General features: G+C 39.4%; 2 pseudogenes; both read left to right on the forward strand.

Annotated features, from left to right (window-relative positions):
- Nucleotides 1-4410: 4410 nt before the first annotated feature.
- On the forward strand, nt 4411-5421 carry LOC131393322 (olfactory receptor 1J4-like; annotated as a pseudogene).
- Nucleotides 5422-11358: 5937 nt separating this feature from the next.
- LOC131393325 (olfactory receptor 1J4-like) lies at nt 11359-12364 on the forward strand (annotated as a pseudogene).
- The last annotated feature ends 5715 nt before the right edge of the window (nt 12365-18079 follow it).

An 18079-nucleotide genomic window follows, 5' to 3' on the forward strand; every position in this document is an offset into this window, starting at 1 on the left:
ACCCAAGTTACCTAGAAAGATGGGTGATTCCAGGGCCAGCGCCAGGAAATATAAAGATGACCTGGGAAAGTTTTGCTGAGGCTGAAAATGAAGAAGTGCTCAATGAATAATGGGACAGACAACCCAGCTCAAACGGGCTCCCACTGGCCAAATCTAGAATAATTTGAGCTTCAAAAAGAATAACAAATGTAATAGATTATGACAGAGATTTAGTGAAAATCCATGAACCCATAATGAGATAAATAACTTGATAATAAAATAAATGGAAGAGAAGGCAAACTTCCCTCTTACAGAGAACTAATACATATAGAATGATTGATGGAATGAGAAAAATCATGATTTGGTCACCATAATTACAATAATTGTTTCAGGTAAGAATCATCTGATTCTTGTTTAGTGTGATGCTCTAAATAGTTATTGAAATTTTAAAGAAAAATACTATGTTTGTATAGTCTCAAATTATCTACCCAAGTCATATTTATTAATTTCAAAGATAAAAATAGTAACTTTACAGTAGAGAAATCTGGCAGATACCACCTTAATCAATTGGCAAGGTTAAAATCACCAATAAATGGAAAAATTGATGTCAGCTACCTTCTGATGATATTCACTGTGGTGTACCTGCCAAAGATCTATAGCCTGAATCTGAGATACATGAATATCTACATAATAATTAAGCAAACATGGTTAAATATTACTTTGGGGGAATCTGAGTGAAATGTCGATGGGAATTTTTTGTATAATTTTTACTTTTCTGTAAGTCTTAAATGGTTTCAAAATAAAAAGTTTAAAAAATCCTTTGTCCACAATTACTCAATAAGAGAGAATAGAATATCCTACAGATCTATCACTAAATTTAACGTTGGCATCCAGGCAGACAATTAAGATCTTCCGAAATATTCTTGTAGCCTCTGTCAGATACAGAATTTGAACTGCTAAACCATGGACAGGACAAGGAAAGTAATTCTATAAAATGTCATCCCTGCTCTTTAACAATTTATAGTCTCTATAATGAAACTATAGAGGCAATTTTACATGGAGGAAAGAAACATGTCTTCATAATAGTATGTATTGGCATATTTGCCACCCACAAATTAGCACACAAACATGTAACTAGAAGATGTTGTCTACACCAATGAGTGCTAGATAGTCTCCACTTGCCCCTCAAGGCCCGTTCTCCAGCCTTCTCCAGCCTGTTTTCTCTCAGGATTCTGACTTTTATGAACTGCACCAACTGGGCTTCCTGGCCCTTTGGATTTGGCCAATGGAAACACAAGCAAGGGATCAAATGCAGAAGGAGAGAGGTTGGGGCATTTATTCTGTTTTCCTCCCCACAGGACCCTGGGTTGACAGTGACTGTCCACAGTTCCTGTCTGGGGGTCCTCTCCTACCCCTACACGTCTCACCAGGTTCTCATAAACACTCCTTACCCTTGCATCTGTTTTCCGCTGCTGTTAGCCCTGTGTGTCTCACTGTCCCTTAATAGTTGCCCTTATATTTGTCCAGATCCTAGTAAAAAAGCCATTATTATATCTCTTTTTAAAAAATCCTTTGTCCCAACTGGAACCATGCCCAAGAAGAAAGGCATTGCTGGCATCAGGGACACTGTCCCCTAGGACTCCAGTCCCCTCTTGCTCCTGGACTTGCACATTCCCAAAAGGTCAGGAAGAACTTGGCCAATTAGCCTACAGTGGCTCCTCCCTGACTCAGAAGCCTGGGGACTTTGTTTCTGTCCTTTGGCTGGTACTTAAAATGTTATCTTTTTGTTCCTTGCTCCAGAGTTCGTTAAGCAGCATGAAAATCTGTAGAAGCACTGAGGCCACAGATATTTCTTCTTTTCTTCTGGATACCAAGTCTCCTGAAGAGAAACTGAGGATTTGGGCAACAATCTGGAGCAGAAGGTGTCTGAACTCACCAACAAAGACACAGGTCAGAGGGAGCTGGAAATTTGCACTTGGTGATAAATCTGCTGGTGTGCTTGTGGGTTTGTGTGCATTTGTGTTCACGGGTGTGTGTGTGTGCATGGGTGTGTGTATGCTTGTCTTTGTGTTGTATGATAGTTGCATGCGTGTGTGTATACTATGTATCTGACTCATAGCTTAATATTTTTCCTGGTTTGACCCAATCTGGGTCCTGTTAGTGCATGTAGATCAAGTTATCCACCGAGTAAAGGGTAATTTAGGGGCTCCTGATTCATGCCTGTGATCTTACACATTAGCCTCCTATTGTTACCACAAGTGCATTTCCCACACTGAACAAGCATCACAGCTGAGCAGATGAGAGCTCAGCATTGGGAGTGAGATCATTGAGATCATTGGTGAGATTGACCTCACCAAGGAACTGAGGTCAGGGAGGGCCAAACCTCTGCTCAACAGTGTGTGCTAGTGTATGTGTGAGCTGTGTTGGTGGGTGGCACACTCATGTATGAAACCAGGAATATGTATTGTTTGATTTTGTCAGTGTGTATGTTACCACGTGTATGTTACCACGTGCATGGGTTGTTGGTGGTTTATTGATGTGCCTGTGTGAATAGGCTTCACTGCCCTATACTGACTACATTCCCCTGGGGAGGGTATGGGTCAGAGGGGCCCAAAGCACACCTCTCAGTAATTGGAGTGTCTGTGCTGCTTGTTGTGATGAGTGTGTGGCTGTGTATGTATGTGTGTTGTTGGTGTATGTTTCCTATGAAATTTTTGCATTGTGTGTGGCCTTGTGTGTTTTTGGTGATGTGTATATATAGTGATGAGTTATGTACATACGGTGAGTTACATGTTTACCAGGTGTGTCATATGTCAGGTATGTTGATGTGCATTGCAAGTGTGTTCGTGGGTGGATGGTACATCATTTTGTGCTGTCTATGTCTCACTTTGCATGTTATTTTGACTTATATGTAAGTATATGATATTTATGAACTGAACCACATATTGGCTATCCTTCCTTTAGGATGGGAACTGGTCACAGGTGACTGGAATCCTCATCAGCAGCGTGTATGACTATGTGTGATTTGTATGTGTGTTTGGGGCTTCTGATTTTCCCCCCACGACACAAATATTTCCTTCAGTGCCCTTCATCTGGACCACCATTGACTGAGATAAACCAAAGCTCCAAGCAACTCCGTTTCTGAAATGGATCTGCTATGATTTTCATATACCTGAGTGTGACTAACTCAGAGATTTTAACCATTCACTTAATGTCCCAGGAAAAGACACATTAGAGTGCAGAACCCCCACCAAAGGTTGGTGAGACCTTAGGAAAACCACTTAGCTCCCTGGCCTAGGTTTTCAATCTGTAAAATGGAAGGAATTACACTTGTCTCATGAAACTTACAGGCCCTCAATAAATATTTGTTTGAATAAATGATAACAAATGTGAGAGTCTTTTGTCAATTGGAAAATACATCAATATAAATGAAGGGAACGATCTAGGCAGGGAAGCAGAACATTTTGAACTACTTTGGCTTCTTTGCAGCCCTAAAGCAACACACAATGTCTGGCACACCTAATCATTGATGGGGGAAGTTTCCAAGTATAGTAGTTAAGAGCCCGGGCTCTGATCACACAAATATGTTAGATAGAACTGCGTGAAGTAGTCAACATTTTATAATCTTTAACCCACAGAACATGGTGATATAGATAGTTTATATATTTATGTCTCTATTTCTTAAGAGCTAAAATTGGTGAAAAACATTAATTCTTAGTGCTTCTGTGAACATTCTTTAAATCTAGGAATGTAACGCTGCTATCTGGATTTAATTAGGAAATGTAGGTGAAGCCATTAGCCTAGTACCCAAAAGTTCACCAAATTTTTCACCATTCTTATGAAAGATAGTTTGTGTACTATTCTGGTTTGGAAGCTATTCTGGCATTGAGTGGCTATAAATGACCACCCACTTCTAGAGTAACCATGAGTTTACAGCTGTAGGTCAACAGGACCCATCCAGGTTCACAGGAGAAGTGTGACAAAGCTCCAAAAATGCCACCTCAGCAATGAAGTCTCACATTACTTTAAGGCGGAAGCGACTGATACCGGTTTGTGGAGGCTCATCTACTATTTCTACCACAGTGGATTATTATGACTTGGCTCTGTCTTGGTGTAGTGATTTATTCCTTTATGCTCATCAAGATCTGCACTCACAGAGGGCAGGAAGCTTGCCTTTCTGTTCTCTGCTGAATTCTTTGTCCTTAGTACAGTCCCTATACAGACTCAGTGTTCAATACACAATGGTTCAAGGAAACAGGAAACACCCTCTTACTTCTGTGCAATTAGGTGTTGTTGGCTGCTTTGGGGTGTGATGGTTTCCAGGATCCAGACTGGGTAGAGCGAAGATGCATACATCCACAGGTGTGAGAAATTAAGTGGAATATAGTTAAAAATTGTTTGTTTTTCCAGAAAATTACAATATGAGATGCGATGGTCCTGATCATCCTTTTTAGGTTTCTGAGATTCCCAAACCTTCTTCATCCCCAGCATAGAGAAGAGCATTATGAGGCCTGAGAACCAGAGCAGAGTGTCTGAGTTCTTCCTCCTGGGGCTCCCCATCCCTCTGGAGCAGCAGGGCTTATTCTTTGCCTTGTTCCTGGGCGTGTACCTGACCACGGTGCTGGGAAACCTGCTCATCATCCTACTCATCAAGCTGGACTCTCGCCTCCACACCCCCATGTACTTCTTCCTCAGCCACTTAGCCTTCTCTGATATTTCCCTTTCATCTGTCACAGTTCCAAAGATGCTCATGAACATGAAGATTCAGCAACAATCCATCTCCTATGTTGGGTGCATTTCTCAGTTGTAGTTTTTCATAGTTTTTGGATGTCTTGACAATTTCCTTCTTGCAGTGATGGCATATGACATGTATGCGGCCATCTGTCAGCCACTCCACTACACAACTGTCATGAGGCAGGAGCTGTGTGTCTCGTTAGTATCTGGGTCCTAGTTCTTCAGTTGTGCACATGCCCTATTGCACACACTTCTCTTGGTCCAACTGTCTTCAGTGCTGACAATACCATCACCCACTTCTTCTGTGACCTCCCTGCTCTTCTAAAGATGAGCTGCTCTGACATCTCCCTCAATGAACTGATCATCTTTACTGAGGGAGGAATGTTTTTCTTCTTGCCTTTGAGTAGCATCCTGGGCTCATATATCCATATAGGGACCACTGTCCTGAGGGTCCCCTCCACTAAGAGACTCTTTAAAGCCTTTTCTACCTGTGGTTCTCATCTCTTTGTTGTGTCATTATACTATGGGACACTTGTAGGTGTTTACTACTCCTCATCATCATGGGACTCTAATGACAAAGCTATAATTGCTTCAGTCATGTATACAGTAGTTACCCCCATGCTAAACCCTTTTATCTATAGCCTGAGGAACAAAGATATAAAAAAGGCTCTAGAAACATTTGTCAATAGGGCTAATTTCTTTAAGTGACAATCACTAAATCTTTTCATTGCAGCCATGAGCACAGTGAGATGGAGTTCCTAAAATTATTGTATGATTGAATCTGCATATAAATTTAAAAGAAGATGCATTCTGCTTTTATGTATATTATTAATATGCTAACTAGGTCGTTTGCTACTTGAAATGTTAAATATTCTTTATCCCTAATTAATTTTTTCTGTTTATTCATCATCTCTTATAAGATATATACAAAATCTTAGGCAAAACATATCACACAATTATAATTGTGGATTTGTCTTTTTCTCCTTTTATATATGTCAGTTTCTGCTTATGTATTTTTTATATTATGTTATTGAGGACATGCAGATTTAACATCACAATCTGGTCCTTGCGGATTGATTCTTTTATGTATTGGTGTGCTGAAGCTTGCTTGCATTGGCTTCAAGTTGATTTTACACATCTCTTCCCAACTCCACATTCAATGACATCATGTTGATAGATTGAAATCAGCCATAATGGGAACAATGACACTATGGAAATTGGCAAATGCCACAAAGCAAAACATTGTAAAAAAAAGAGAAAGGGAGCCATTTTTTAGTCGTTTAACAGCACACTACTGCATTTATAGGTAGGAGATTATAATTATAACTAGGAGATATTTCTCTTATCTCTAGCAATTGCCACTACCTTAACAACTCATCTACATCTTCCAATATTAGGATAGCCATATTGTCTTTCTTTTGGTTGGTGTTTACATGGTAATTGTTTTCCATTACTTTACTTTAAATTCTTCCATGTCCTTACGTCTGTGGAGTGTCCATTGTTAACAGTGTCAAGTTAGGTTTTGCTGGGGGTTTTTTTGGTTTTTGTTGTTTGATTTTTTTGTGAGGAAGATTGGCCCTGAGCTAATATCTACTGCCAATCTTCCTCTTTTTGCTTGACGAAGAATGGCCCTGAGATAACATCTGTGCCAATCTTCCTCCATTTTATATGTGGGTCACCACCACAGCACGGCTTGATGAATGATGTAGGTCCACACATGGGATCCAAACCCAGGATCCCAGGCCACTGAAGCCGAGCATGCCAAAATTAGTCACTATATCAACAGGCTGGCCCCAAGGTTTTGCTGTTTTTATGAAGACTAATAATCATATTTCTGGAGAATTTGATCTATTAACATCTAATGCCATCATGATATATTAGAGTTTATATTTTCCATATTGCTACATATTTTCTATTTAAGACATCTATTAACTTATTAATCATACATTATTATTATATCTTTTCAGTGCTTTACGTTGAGATTACTTCTTGCTTTCTCCTTAAATATTTTTTATTGTATTATAATATATACAACATGCAATTTACCATTTTAACCATTTCAGTGGCATTTAGTACATTCATCACCACTATCTCATTTTAGGACTCCAAAAGGAAACTCTCTGGAACATCAATGCAATTAAGTACTTTGCAGCTATGAAAACATAATGACAAGGATATCTATGAATCAATAGGGAGGTATTTCCAGGATAGATTGATATATGGAAAAAAAGCAGTGTGTGGAAATGCATCTATAGCAGCTACTTTTTGTTTAAAAATGAAAGGGATATAAAACATATATGTACCTGCCAATTTGAGCAAAAAGGAATATAAGAAAAATAAATCAGAAACTACTGAAATTGCTTACCTATAGGAGGTGGGTGGGAATGGGGTAGAAAAGATGAGGAGATGAGTATATTTATTTATATAGTTTTGACTGTTATCGTTTACCTACCAGAAAAAATAGAAGAGGGTGGGAAATAAAGCAAAGTAGAATATAAGAAAACAAATGAACCTGACTATCTTTCAAATGAATACCATAATTAGACTAACGGGGAAAATAATATACTACCTAAGTAATTCTTGAACACAGAATTTTGTCTATATACTCTCTCAGTAAATAAAAACTGTAAACAAAGTTTGTGAGCTGCAATTAGTTTTTCATTAACAGTGGTGTTAGTTTGAGATTCTGAAATCACTTAACATGTATTCAAAGATTCAGCAAATAAGTAAACATATTGTGAAAAAGGTAATGATTGCTCACTATTGGGGTGTCAATGCAAATAATTGATAATCATTCTATAGTAAAGAAAAGAAGAGCATTTTATTTGAGCCAAACTGAGGACGATGGCCTGGGATTAGCAGCCTTCACAAGGGAAGAAAACACTCTGGAGAAGAGCAATTTTCAGCACAGTTATATAACATTTCAAAACAAAGGTACGTACATCAAGAATGACAGCGGTATATTCTTTCAAGGGTTCAAGGAAACGTTCATTACAGATTAGCATGTACAGAGTGAGTCAAGCTGAAAGTAAAAAGTGCTCAGTGAATCATGGGGACACAAGACCAGCTCAAAGGGGATCCCACTGGCCAAATCTGGAATAATTTGAGCTTCAAAATGAATAACACCAAGAATGCGTTATGACTCAAATAAATAAGAATCCATGAGTCCATGACGATATAAATAAATCAGTGAGAAAAAAATGAGTGGGAGCTTCTGGAAAGTTCCTTCTTAAAGGAAAATACAACTGATAAATGTACAAGAAATGATAGAAATAGAAAATCACCATTTGGCCATGACAAGTGCAAGAATTTTTTAATATAAGAATGACCAACGGATGTTAAATATAGTGAGTGAGATTTTAAAAGGAAAAAAGCTATGGTTATGTAGTCTCAAAATATCTACCAAAATGATACTTATTAATTACAAAATTTAAAATAGTAACTTTACTATTTACTAAAAGAGTAACTTTACCCTTAATTACAAAGGACAAAACAGTAACTATACAGTACAGTAATTTTACATAGTAACAGTAGCTTTACAGTACAGTAACTTTACAGTTAGATAACCTGGCAGGCACCACCTTAACCAACTGATCAAGGATAAAATCACTAGTAATTAGAAAAATTGATATTATTTGCCTTCTGATAATATTCACTGTGGTAGACATGCCTCAAATCTAAGCCTAAAATATACATACATACATACATAAGTAAACATAGTAAAGTGTTAACCATTGGGGAAATCTGGGTGAAGTGTGTTAAAGAATTCTTTGTATCATTTTTACAACTTTTCTATAAGTCTGAAATAATTTCAATGCAAAAAGTTAAAAATTCCTTTGTCCCAGCTGGAACCAGGCCCAAGAAGAAAGGAGTCCAGGGCATTGCTGGCATCAGGGACACCATCCCCTGGAACTCCAGCCCCTCAGGGTCCTGGATACACAGCCTCCCAAAGGCAGGGAGAAGTTAGCCAGAAGCTTAAGGACTTTGTTTCATTCTTCTTGCTGGTAATTAAAACGTTATCTTTTGACTCATTTCTCCAGAGCTGGTTAAGAACTATGCAAGTTCTGAGGCCACAGATATTTCTTATATTTATCTAGATACTGTGTCTCCTGATGAGAAGCTGAGGATTTGGACAACAGTCTGGAACAGAAGGTGTCTGAAGACTCCAAGGACAAGCACAGGTCAGAGGGAGCTGAGAATCTGCAATTGGCAGTGGATCTACCCATGTGGTTATAAGTTTGTGTGCATTTGTATTCTTGGGTGCAATGTGTGTGCGCATGTGTATGTATGCTTGTGTTCGTGTTGTTGGATAGTTGCGTGTGTGTGTGTGTAATATGTATCTGACTCACAGGCTGATTCTTTTCCTGAGTTAGACTCAATCTGGGCTCGGTTTCAGTGTGTGTGGACCAAGTTATCAGCCTCCTAATGTGTGATTAAGGAGTCACGATTCATGTCTACAATCTTAAATGCTTGCACCACAGCTGAGCGGATAAGAGCTCAGCATTGGGAGTGAGACTTTTGTCCCTGCTGCTGCAGCAGAAGGTGCCTGACTTCCTCAAGGAACCCAGGTCAAATAGTGCCAGACCTCTACTCAGCAGGGTGCTAGTGTATTTGTGAGCTGTGTTTATGGGTGACACACTCATATGTGAGAACAGGAATGTGTATTGTTTGCTTTTGTCTGTGTATGTTACCACGTGTATGTTACCACGTGCATGGGATGTTGGTGGTTTAATGACTGTGAATTAGCTTAACTGCCCCCCATTGACTGCCCTCTCCCAGGAAGTGTAGTGCCAAAGCATGCCTCTCAGTAATAGGAGTGTGTGTGCTGCTTGTTGTGGTAAGTGTGTGACTGGATGTGCATGCGTGTTTTTGGTGTGTATTTCTTGTGAGATTTTTGCATTGTGTATGACCTGTGTGTTTTTGGTGATGTGTGTGTATAGCAAAGTGTTGTGTATACGTGGTGTGTTAAGTGTTTACCAGGTGTATCATGTGTCAGGTGTATTGATGTGCATTGTGAGTGTGTTTGTGGGTGAATGGTACATCATTAGGTGCTGCATATTTATCAGTTTGTGTGTTATTTATTGCTATTATGTATGTATACAATGTTTATGAACTGAACCACATACTGGCTATCCTTACCTTAGCATGGGAACTGGTCACAGGTGACCAGAATCCTCAAATCAGCAGTGTGTGTGTGTGTGTGTGTGTCTGTGTGTGTGTCTGTGTGTGCATGATTTGTATGTTTGTTTGGGTCTTCTGATTTTCCCCCATGGCTCAAATATTTTCTTCTGTACCATCCTCTGGAGTAGCATTGACTGAGATAACCAAAGCTGCAAGCAGCTCCGACTTTCTGAAATGGATCTGCGGTGATTTTCACATATCTGAATGTGACTGAGTCACTCAGAGTGCTTTAACTCTTCACTTAGTATCCCAAAGAAAGACAAATTAGTGTCATGCTGTGTGAAGTTAGAGTGCAGAAACTCAAGCGAATGGTGGCAAGACCTCGGGAAAATCCTTTAACATTTTGGCCTCAGTTTTCAATCTATAAAATAGAAGGAATTACACATGTCTCATGAAACTTACACACCCTCAGTAAATATTTATTATTTGAATAAATGATAATGACTGTGAGAGTCTTTTATCGATTGGAAAATAGATCAATTTAAATGTAGGGAACCATCTAAGCAGTCCATTAAGAACATTATGAATTACTTTGGCTTCTTTGCAGCCCTAAAGGAACACGATGTCTGGCATTCCTAACCAATGATGGGGGAAGTTTTCGTGTGTAGTGGTTGAAAGCACGAGCTCTGATGACACAGAATTTTAGATTAACCTACAGAAAATGGTAATTTATATATATATATGGGGAATTTATATTATTTATGTTTCTATTTCCCCAGAGCTAACATAGGTGAAAGAACATCCATACTTATTGCAGCTGGAAAGGTTTTCCAAAATCTGAGAATGTAAAGCTGATGTCTGGATTTAATTATGAAATATAGGTTAAGTCCTTAGGCTAGCACCTAAATGTTCACCAAAGTGCTCACCATTCTTATGAAAGATAGTTTGTGGACTCTTCTGGTTTGGGAGCTATTCTAGCCTCAAGCAGCTTTAAATGACCACTCACTTCTAGAGTGACCATGAGTTTATAGCTGTAGATCAATAGGACCCGGTCAGGTTCACAGGAGGAGTGTGACAATGCTCCAACACTGCCTCAGTACTGGAGTCTCACGTTACTGTAAGGAAGGAACAACTGATAATAGTTTGCTGAGGCTGATCTACCATATCTGCCACAGTTAACTATTATGGTTTGGCTCTGTCTTGCTGTAGTGAACTACCCCTCTACGCTCATCAAGTTCTACATTCACAGAGAGCAGGGACCTTGTCTTTCTGTTCACTGCTGCAATCTCAGTCTTTAGCAGAGGTACATGTTCAGACTCAGTGTTCAATAAATAATGGTTGAATAAAACAGTGAACACCCTCTCGCTTCTGTGTAATGAGGTCTTGTTGGCTGTTTGGGGGTGTGATATTTTCCTGTAGCCAGAATAGGTAGAGCAATGATGTATGTGTCCACGGGTGTGAGAAATTAATAGGAGTGCATTTAAAAATTCAGTGTTTTCCCTGAGAATTACAGTATGAGAAGTAATGGTCTTGATCATCCTTTCTACATTCCTGAGATTCACAAACCTTCTTCATACCCAGCACATAGAAGAGCACTATGAGGCTGAGAACCAGAGCAGCATGTGTGAGTTCCTCCTCCTGGGGATCCCCATCCTGCCAGGGCAGCAGGACATGTTCTTCACCCTGTTCCTGAGCAGATACCTGACCACGGTGCTGAGGAACCAGCTCATCATCCTGCTTATCAAGCTAGACTCTTGCCTCCACATCCCTATGTACTTCTTCCTCAGCCACTTGGCCTTCTGTAACATTTCCCTTTCTGTCACAGTTCCAAAGATGCTCATGAACGTGAAGAGTCAGCAACAATCCATCTCTTATGTGGGATGCATTTCTCAGTTGTGGTTTTGCATCGTTTTTGGTTCTCTTGACCATTTCCTTCTTGGAGTGATGGCATATGACAGATATGTGGCCATCTGTCAGCCACTCTACTACACCACCCTCACGAGGCCGAGCTGTACATCTCACTAGTAGTTGGGTCCTGGGTCTTCTGTTGTGCACATGACCTGATGCACACTCTACTCTTGGCCCAAGTGTCCTCCTGTGCTGACAATAGCATCCTCCACTTCTTCTGTGACCTCCCTGTGCTTCTGAAGGTGAGCTCCTCAAATATCTCCCTCAATGACCTGGTCATTTTCACTGAGGAAGGAATGCTTTTCATTCCTCCTTTGATTAGTGTTTTGAGTTCATATATCTGTAGAGATACCACCGTCTTGAGTGTCTCCTCCACCAAGTGACTCTCTAAAGCCTTTTCTACCTGTGGTTCCCATCTCTTTATGTTGTCTTTATACTATGGGACACTTGCAGGTATTTACTTTTTCTCCTCATCATGGGACTCAAATGACAAGGACATAATTGCTTTGGTCATGTATATGGCAGTTACCCCCATGCTGAACCCTTTCTTCATAGCCCAAGGAATAGAGATATAAAACAGACCCTAGAAATATTTGTCAACAGGACTAACTTCTCTAAGTGACAATCACTGAATCCTCTTATTGCAGTCATGAGCACAGTGAGATGTATCTCCTAAAGTTTTTGTATGGCTGACAGCTCCACATAACTTTAAAGGAATATGCATTCTGCTGTCATGTATAGTGTTGTTAATATGTCAACTAGGTCAAGTTTGCTACTTGGAGTGTTAATCACTAATTAATTTTTTCTGCATGTTCATCATCTCTTATAAGACGTGCAAAATCTCACGCAAAACATGTCGGACAATTATTGTGTATTTGTCTCTTTCTCCTTTTAGATATCCCAGTTTTTGCTTATGTATTTTTTATACTATGTTATTGAGGGCACACAGATTTAGCATCATGATCTGCTCCTGAGGGACTGACTCTTTTATGTAGAGGTTTGCTGAAGCTGGGTTGCATTGGCTTCAAGCTGATTGTACACATTTACCCCTAATCCACGTTCAATGATATCATGGTGGTAGATTGAAATCAGTCATAATGGGAATAATGACACTATGGAAATTGGTAAAAGTAGCAAATCAGGGCTTTGTAAAAAAAAAAAAAAAAGAAGAAGAAGAAAGAAAGAAAAAAGAAAAAAAAAGAGAGAGAGAGACATTTTTTATGTATTTATTTAAGAGCACACCACTGCATTTATAATTAGGATATTATAATTAGGAAGTATTTCTCTTTATCTCTAGCATTGGCGCCTACCTTAACATCTCTGTTTTGATGTAATTCCTAATTTCCCCAGAATAATATTGGAGAAACCAAAATGAACACCCAGTCTCCTCTCCTGTAAGAAAGAACTTAACACCATCCCCAGACAGGGTTCAAACACGTACTGTACTGCTGATGGATTATGATTCCCTGAGGGTCAGAATCTAGAAAGAAACTAGAAGGCCATCCGGAGAAAACGCCATCTAGAGAAACCAGAAGGTGAGGTTCATTGGGCCAGTTTGAGTACCAGGCTCAGTATATCAAAGAGGACATGGATCACAAAGATGGTGTGAGACTGTATCCAGTAATCTGACATCTCAGCCTCCCTCATGTCCAGAAACTGCATCATCAGGGGCCTTAGAACTCTGCCAGAAGACCCTCTCCAGAAGGAGCTGGTCATGAGAAGTAGAGGGTATTTTCTTGCCAATCAAAGGACAGAAGCAAGTTGGAGGTCAGTGGCTCAGAGGAGACTGTCAGTGGCCCCTAGTCTGTAGGACAGCAGATAATAGAATGAAAGAGAGTTCTACACCAAGGAGATGAAATCAGAGGACTCCAGGGTTGCAACTAGCTGCTGTTCTGGTAATACGAGAACACTCTTCACCCCGTTGAAGGATTCCTAGAGAAAAGATCTGGAAAAGAGATCTAGAGAGAAGACCAGAAGTCCTTTTCCAGGTCATCAAACAAATGGAATGCTCAAGTACTAAGATGTGGCATGCTGCTCAAAATGATTCACATTTGTACTCACCAAATACTGAAGCCTGGGTCAGTTTGAGTCCATGAAAGATGCTCAATAATTATTTGTTGAAAAAATGGGAATTGTGAAACATTTTGAGATATGTTGAGTCTGAGAAACAAACTGCAAATGGGGAGAGGAGTTTAGGCAGCTAATGAACACTTGTTCGTACAAGAGGGATATAAGGAATCAAAATTATATGGTCTTTATTTTTCAAAAATAATATTTTTTTATATTTCTAAGATTCCTGGAAGCAGAAAAAAATGTATATGCCTTTAAACATATTTTTTTTTCTATCTGCAAGTAATTAAGCTGCTGGTGACCCTTTTGGATCTGAAGGTGAATAGGGAAAGAGGGTTGCAGTGTTCACACCTACTGGTCACAAAAAGGATGCTGGCATTGAACATTTCTGACCAGCAAGAGAAGAGTCAGCACTAGGAGCTCTAACATCCTTCCTGGTGAAATCCCAAACCGTGGGAAATGGAGCAATCAGTCTCGAAATCTAAACATTGAATTTCAATCTTCTGATGGGGAACTCTTAAACTATTCTGCACCTCCTGGAATGCAACCTCCATCTTTTATTTCTTTTGTCTTAACTTCCACTTAGTGCTACAAAAAAAGACAGATGCCCCCCAATGTTTTATGACTGACAAGTTTATAATCTAGAATTAAAGTGTCATGAAACCAGGGACATTGTCTCGCTCAGTGCTGTGTCCCCAGCACTTATAACAGCTCCTAGCACATACTAGGTGTCTGGTAAATATTTGTTGAAGGAATAAATCTCAGAGAAAGGATTTTTTTACTTTTTGATGTGGGGGTCAATTAAGAGTGACAACAGTTGTAATAATAATGGCTATCACATTAAAAATCTACTATTACGGTCATACGTTGCTTAATGACGCGGCTATGTTCTGAGAAATGCGTTGTTAGGCAATTTTGTCATTATAGGAACATCATAGAGTGTACTTACATAAACCTAGATGGCATAGCCTACTACACACCTAGGATATAAAATGCTAATCTTATGGGACAACCATCATATATGCAGCCCGTCGTTGACTGAAATGTCATTATATGGCACATGATTGTATTAGCCACTATACTAGATGCATTTCATAGTTTATCTCAGTTAATCTTCCAACTCACCTTATTAGACAGAGATTATTATCTGCTACGTCTCCTGCTCTTGGATAGCATGTGCAGGTGTGGGTCAGAGTGGACGGCCAGGATGATGAGCACATTCCCAGTCAAGCTGACAAGATACACACACAGGAAAATTCCAAAGAACAACTGCTGTTGCTTTTGTGATTCAGATATTCCTTGGAGGAATGATTCAGAGATGCTGGATTGGTTTTCCATGAGTCTGTACCATCTGGAAACTAGGAAGATCAGTTAGAATGCTATATTTCTTCTAGAACCCTAAAGGTGCTGACTCTCAAATGTTCCAACTCCTAATTCTCCGTTTAAATTCATTTTCACCTCCAATCCTGACCTCACCTCCAATCTGACTCTACTTCCTCCCTTTCTCTCTTTCTTAGGAATTTCACAGTTTTTTCTTTTCCTCTCTCTTTCCCTCTGGTCAGTCTTTTATAGGGAGGATACTCTTCCAAGGAGTTTCTGGGCATGCTCAGCTCTGGCATTCCCAAGGCCTCGATGGGATCTACAGCCCCATATCAATTTCATCATTGCAGTAGCATGGATGCATGAGTAGAATGAGGTGAGCTAAATCTTACATTTTCTTGGGAGGTAGCCCCAAAATCCAGTCAAAATTTTTCTTTTAAAACGTCCTCAGGGCCAGCCCGGTGGCATAGTGGTTAAGTTCGCACGCTCTGCTGCTGATGGCCTGGGTTCCGATCCCAGGCACGCACCGATGCTCTGCTTGTCAGGCCGTGCTGTGGCGGCATCCCATATAAAGTGGAAAAAAATGGGCACAGATGTTAGCCCAGGGCCAATCTTCCTCAGCAAAAAGAGGAGGATTGGCATGGATGTTAGCTCAGGGCTGATCTTCCTCACAAAAAATAAATAAAATAGAATAAAATAAAATAGGAAATATGGAGTTCTGCGTTTTTTCCGTGAGTTTGAGTTTTTGTCATTGGCATCAAAATCATCCTGTCGCTAACATTTACTAGCCACTATTTATATGTCAGGCACTCTGCTAAGCACTTCATACACATTGACGCCTTTAATCCTTAAACAACAGGAGGAAGCAGATTTTATTTTCTTACCACTGCATAGATAATAAAACTGAGGCCAAGGATGTTTGAGTAATTTGCACAAGGACGCACAGGTCATAAATATTGGAGACAGAATTCAAACCTACAGCATTGGACGTCAGAGACTGCATCATCATCAGTCAATACAAATAGAAAGTGATTTTCTACCACCACATTTATATTGAATCTCTCAATAGTCCTAGTTTAATATCTTTAGCCTCACTTGCCCTTCCAATCTTGTATACTTGTCTGTTATAGAAGAACAATGAAGTTTAAGAACTAGTAGGCCCTACAAGATCATCTGGTCCATAGGTCCCCAAACATTGGTCTTTGGACCAGTTTATCCTAAACAAGTGAGATGGTTGCTAAAAATACAGAAACCGCAGAACTTCTGAGTTAAATTCTAAGAATACAGTCTGGGTGCCTGCATTTAAAAACTAAAATTAAAACTAAACCCTCCTCAGGTATTTTGATGTTCAATAGGAATTAAGAAAAAATCATTTAGTTCACCTCTTCCATTTGATTCACAGATAAAATAAGCTAAGGTTCAGAAGAGTGAAGTGATTGAAAAAGTTTACAATGTGCCTTAGAGGAAGGTATAGTACGTTTGTACCAGGGTATCCAGGCTCTCCAACTAGTGCCTTTTCTGCTAAGTCAGCTATCTTTCCTTTTGTCATTATTTTTTATCGATATCTTATAGATCTAGATATGTTCCTATTCCCAATTTCTATTCAAACTCCTCACCTAAGGAAAAACATACCTCCAAATCAATAGAAGATTTACTGAAGCATTATTCATATTTTAAAGTTAATACTTCAAACATTAGCAGGAGCAATATCTGAGAAGTATTACATATTTATCTACCCTTGAACCCTACATTAATTGAGGAACATATCTTCGAGTTATATAATGTTCTCTGAGAGATTAGAAAGTCACAAGCTAAGTTATTTTCTCCCTTACTCCATCTTTTGGTGGGAAATATGAGGCCTCACAAAGATTAGACTCTTCTGACCGGGCATATTTTAATATCCATGTCCTGGAGGGCAAGAGACTCTCTTAAGACTCAACTGATTGTTATCTCGTCAAAGGAAGGCGACACAAACTGGCAGACAACTCCATGCTTTCCTGACATCCAGATCCTCTCTTCAGCGAGTAAGTCTGTTCATTTCCATTGAGGATCTCAAGGGTACTGTAAGTTATTTTAGGGCAGAGCTGCATCTCTTTCATCATCTCTGTTGGCATATAATGCCTTGATTGGACTATTCCTATAGAGGTCCCTCAGTCTATGTCACCAACCAGTTAACATGATAAAATTCCCCAAATCCTCAAAAAAGTGTCCAAAGCTCTCCATTGTAAGCCCAGCTTTTTACCTTTGTCCCTTTTTTCTCTACTCAAGGGTCTTGTGCTAATCTATCTTGAACTAGCCTTTTGTTCTTCCTTTCCCTAAAAGTTTTCTCATCCTTCATACTGTCTATAGCCTCAGAAAACTCTCTAGATCCTAGAGACAACAATGAGGTGTTTCCAGAACCTTCGGGCAACCTCTGCCTCTGTCATCTCAGGGTGATGTGGTCCCTTTTCTTACCTCCACTGCTTCTTCATCTACTGTGTCTGCCAACAGGTAAGAGCTGGCTTGAACACAATCAAGAGAGTTTTCCAAAGGCAAGACCTGCCAGCCTACAAATGTTTGTCAGTTTATCTTTTTACTGCTAGCCTGGTTACTGAGAAGAAGACATTGTAAATATTCTTAATTTTGAAGGAAGGATGGAAGAGCTCAGATTCTTCTTGACAACCCTTGTGATGAGATTAACTGGGATCAGGATTCTGAGTCAAGAATAACAAAATGCAAAAATTCTGTAACTATGTATGGTGATGGATGTTAACTAGACTTATTGTGGCGATCATTTCACAATATACACAAATATCTAATCATGTTGTATTGTATACCTGAAACTAGTATAATGTTATATGTCAATTATACCTCAATTAAAAAAAAAGAATAATAAATACAGATGGCAAATCACCAGAAGCAAAAGTCAGATTGCTAAACTGAGATTTAAAACAAGTTTAGAGGGGAA

This window comes from Diceros bicornis, chromosome 28 (assembly GCF_020826845.1).
Source record: "Diceros bicornis minor isolate mBicDic1 chromosome 28, mDicBic1.mat.cur, whole genome shotgun sequence".
In the NCBI taxonomy this organism is placed as follows: domain Eukaryota; kingdom Metazoa; phylum Chordata; class Mammalia; order Perissodactyla; family Rhinocerotidae; genus Diceros; species Diceros bicornis.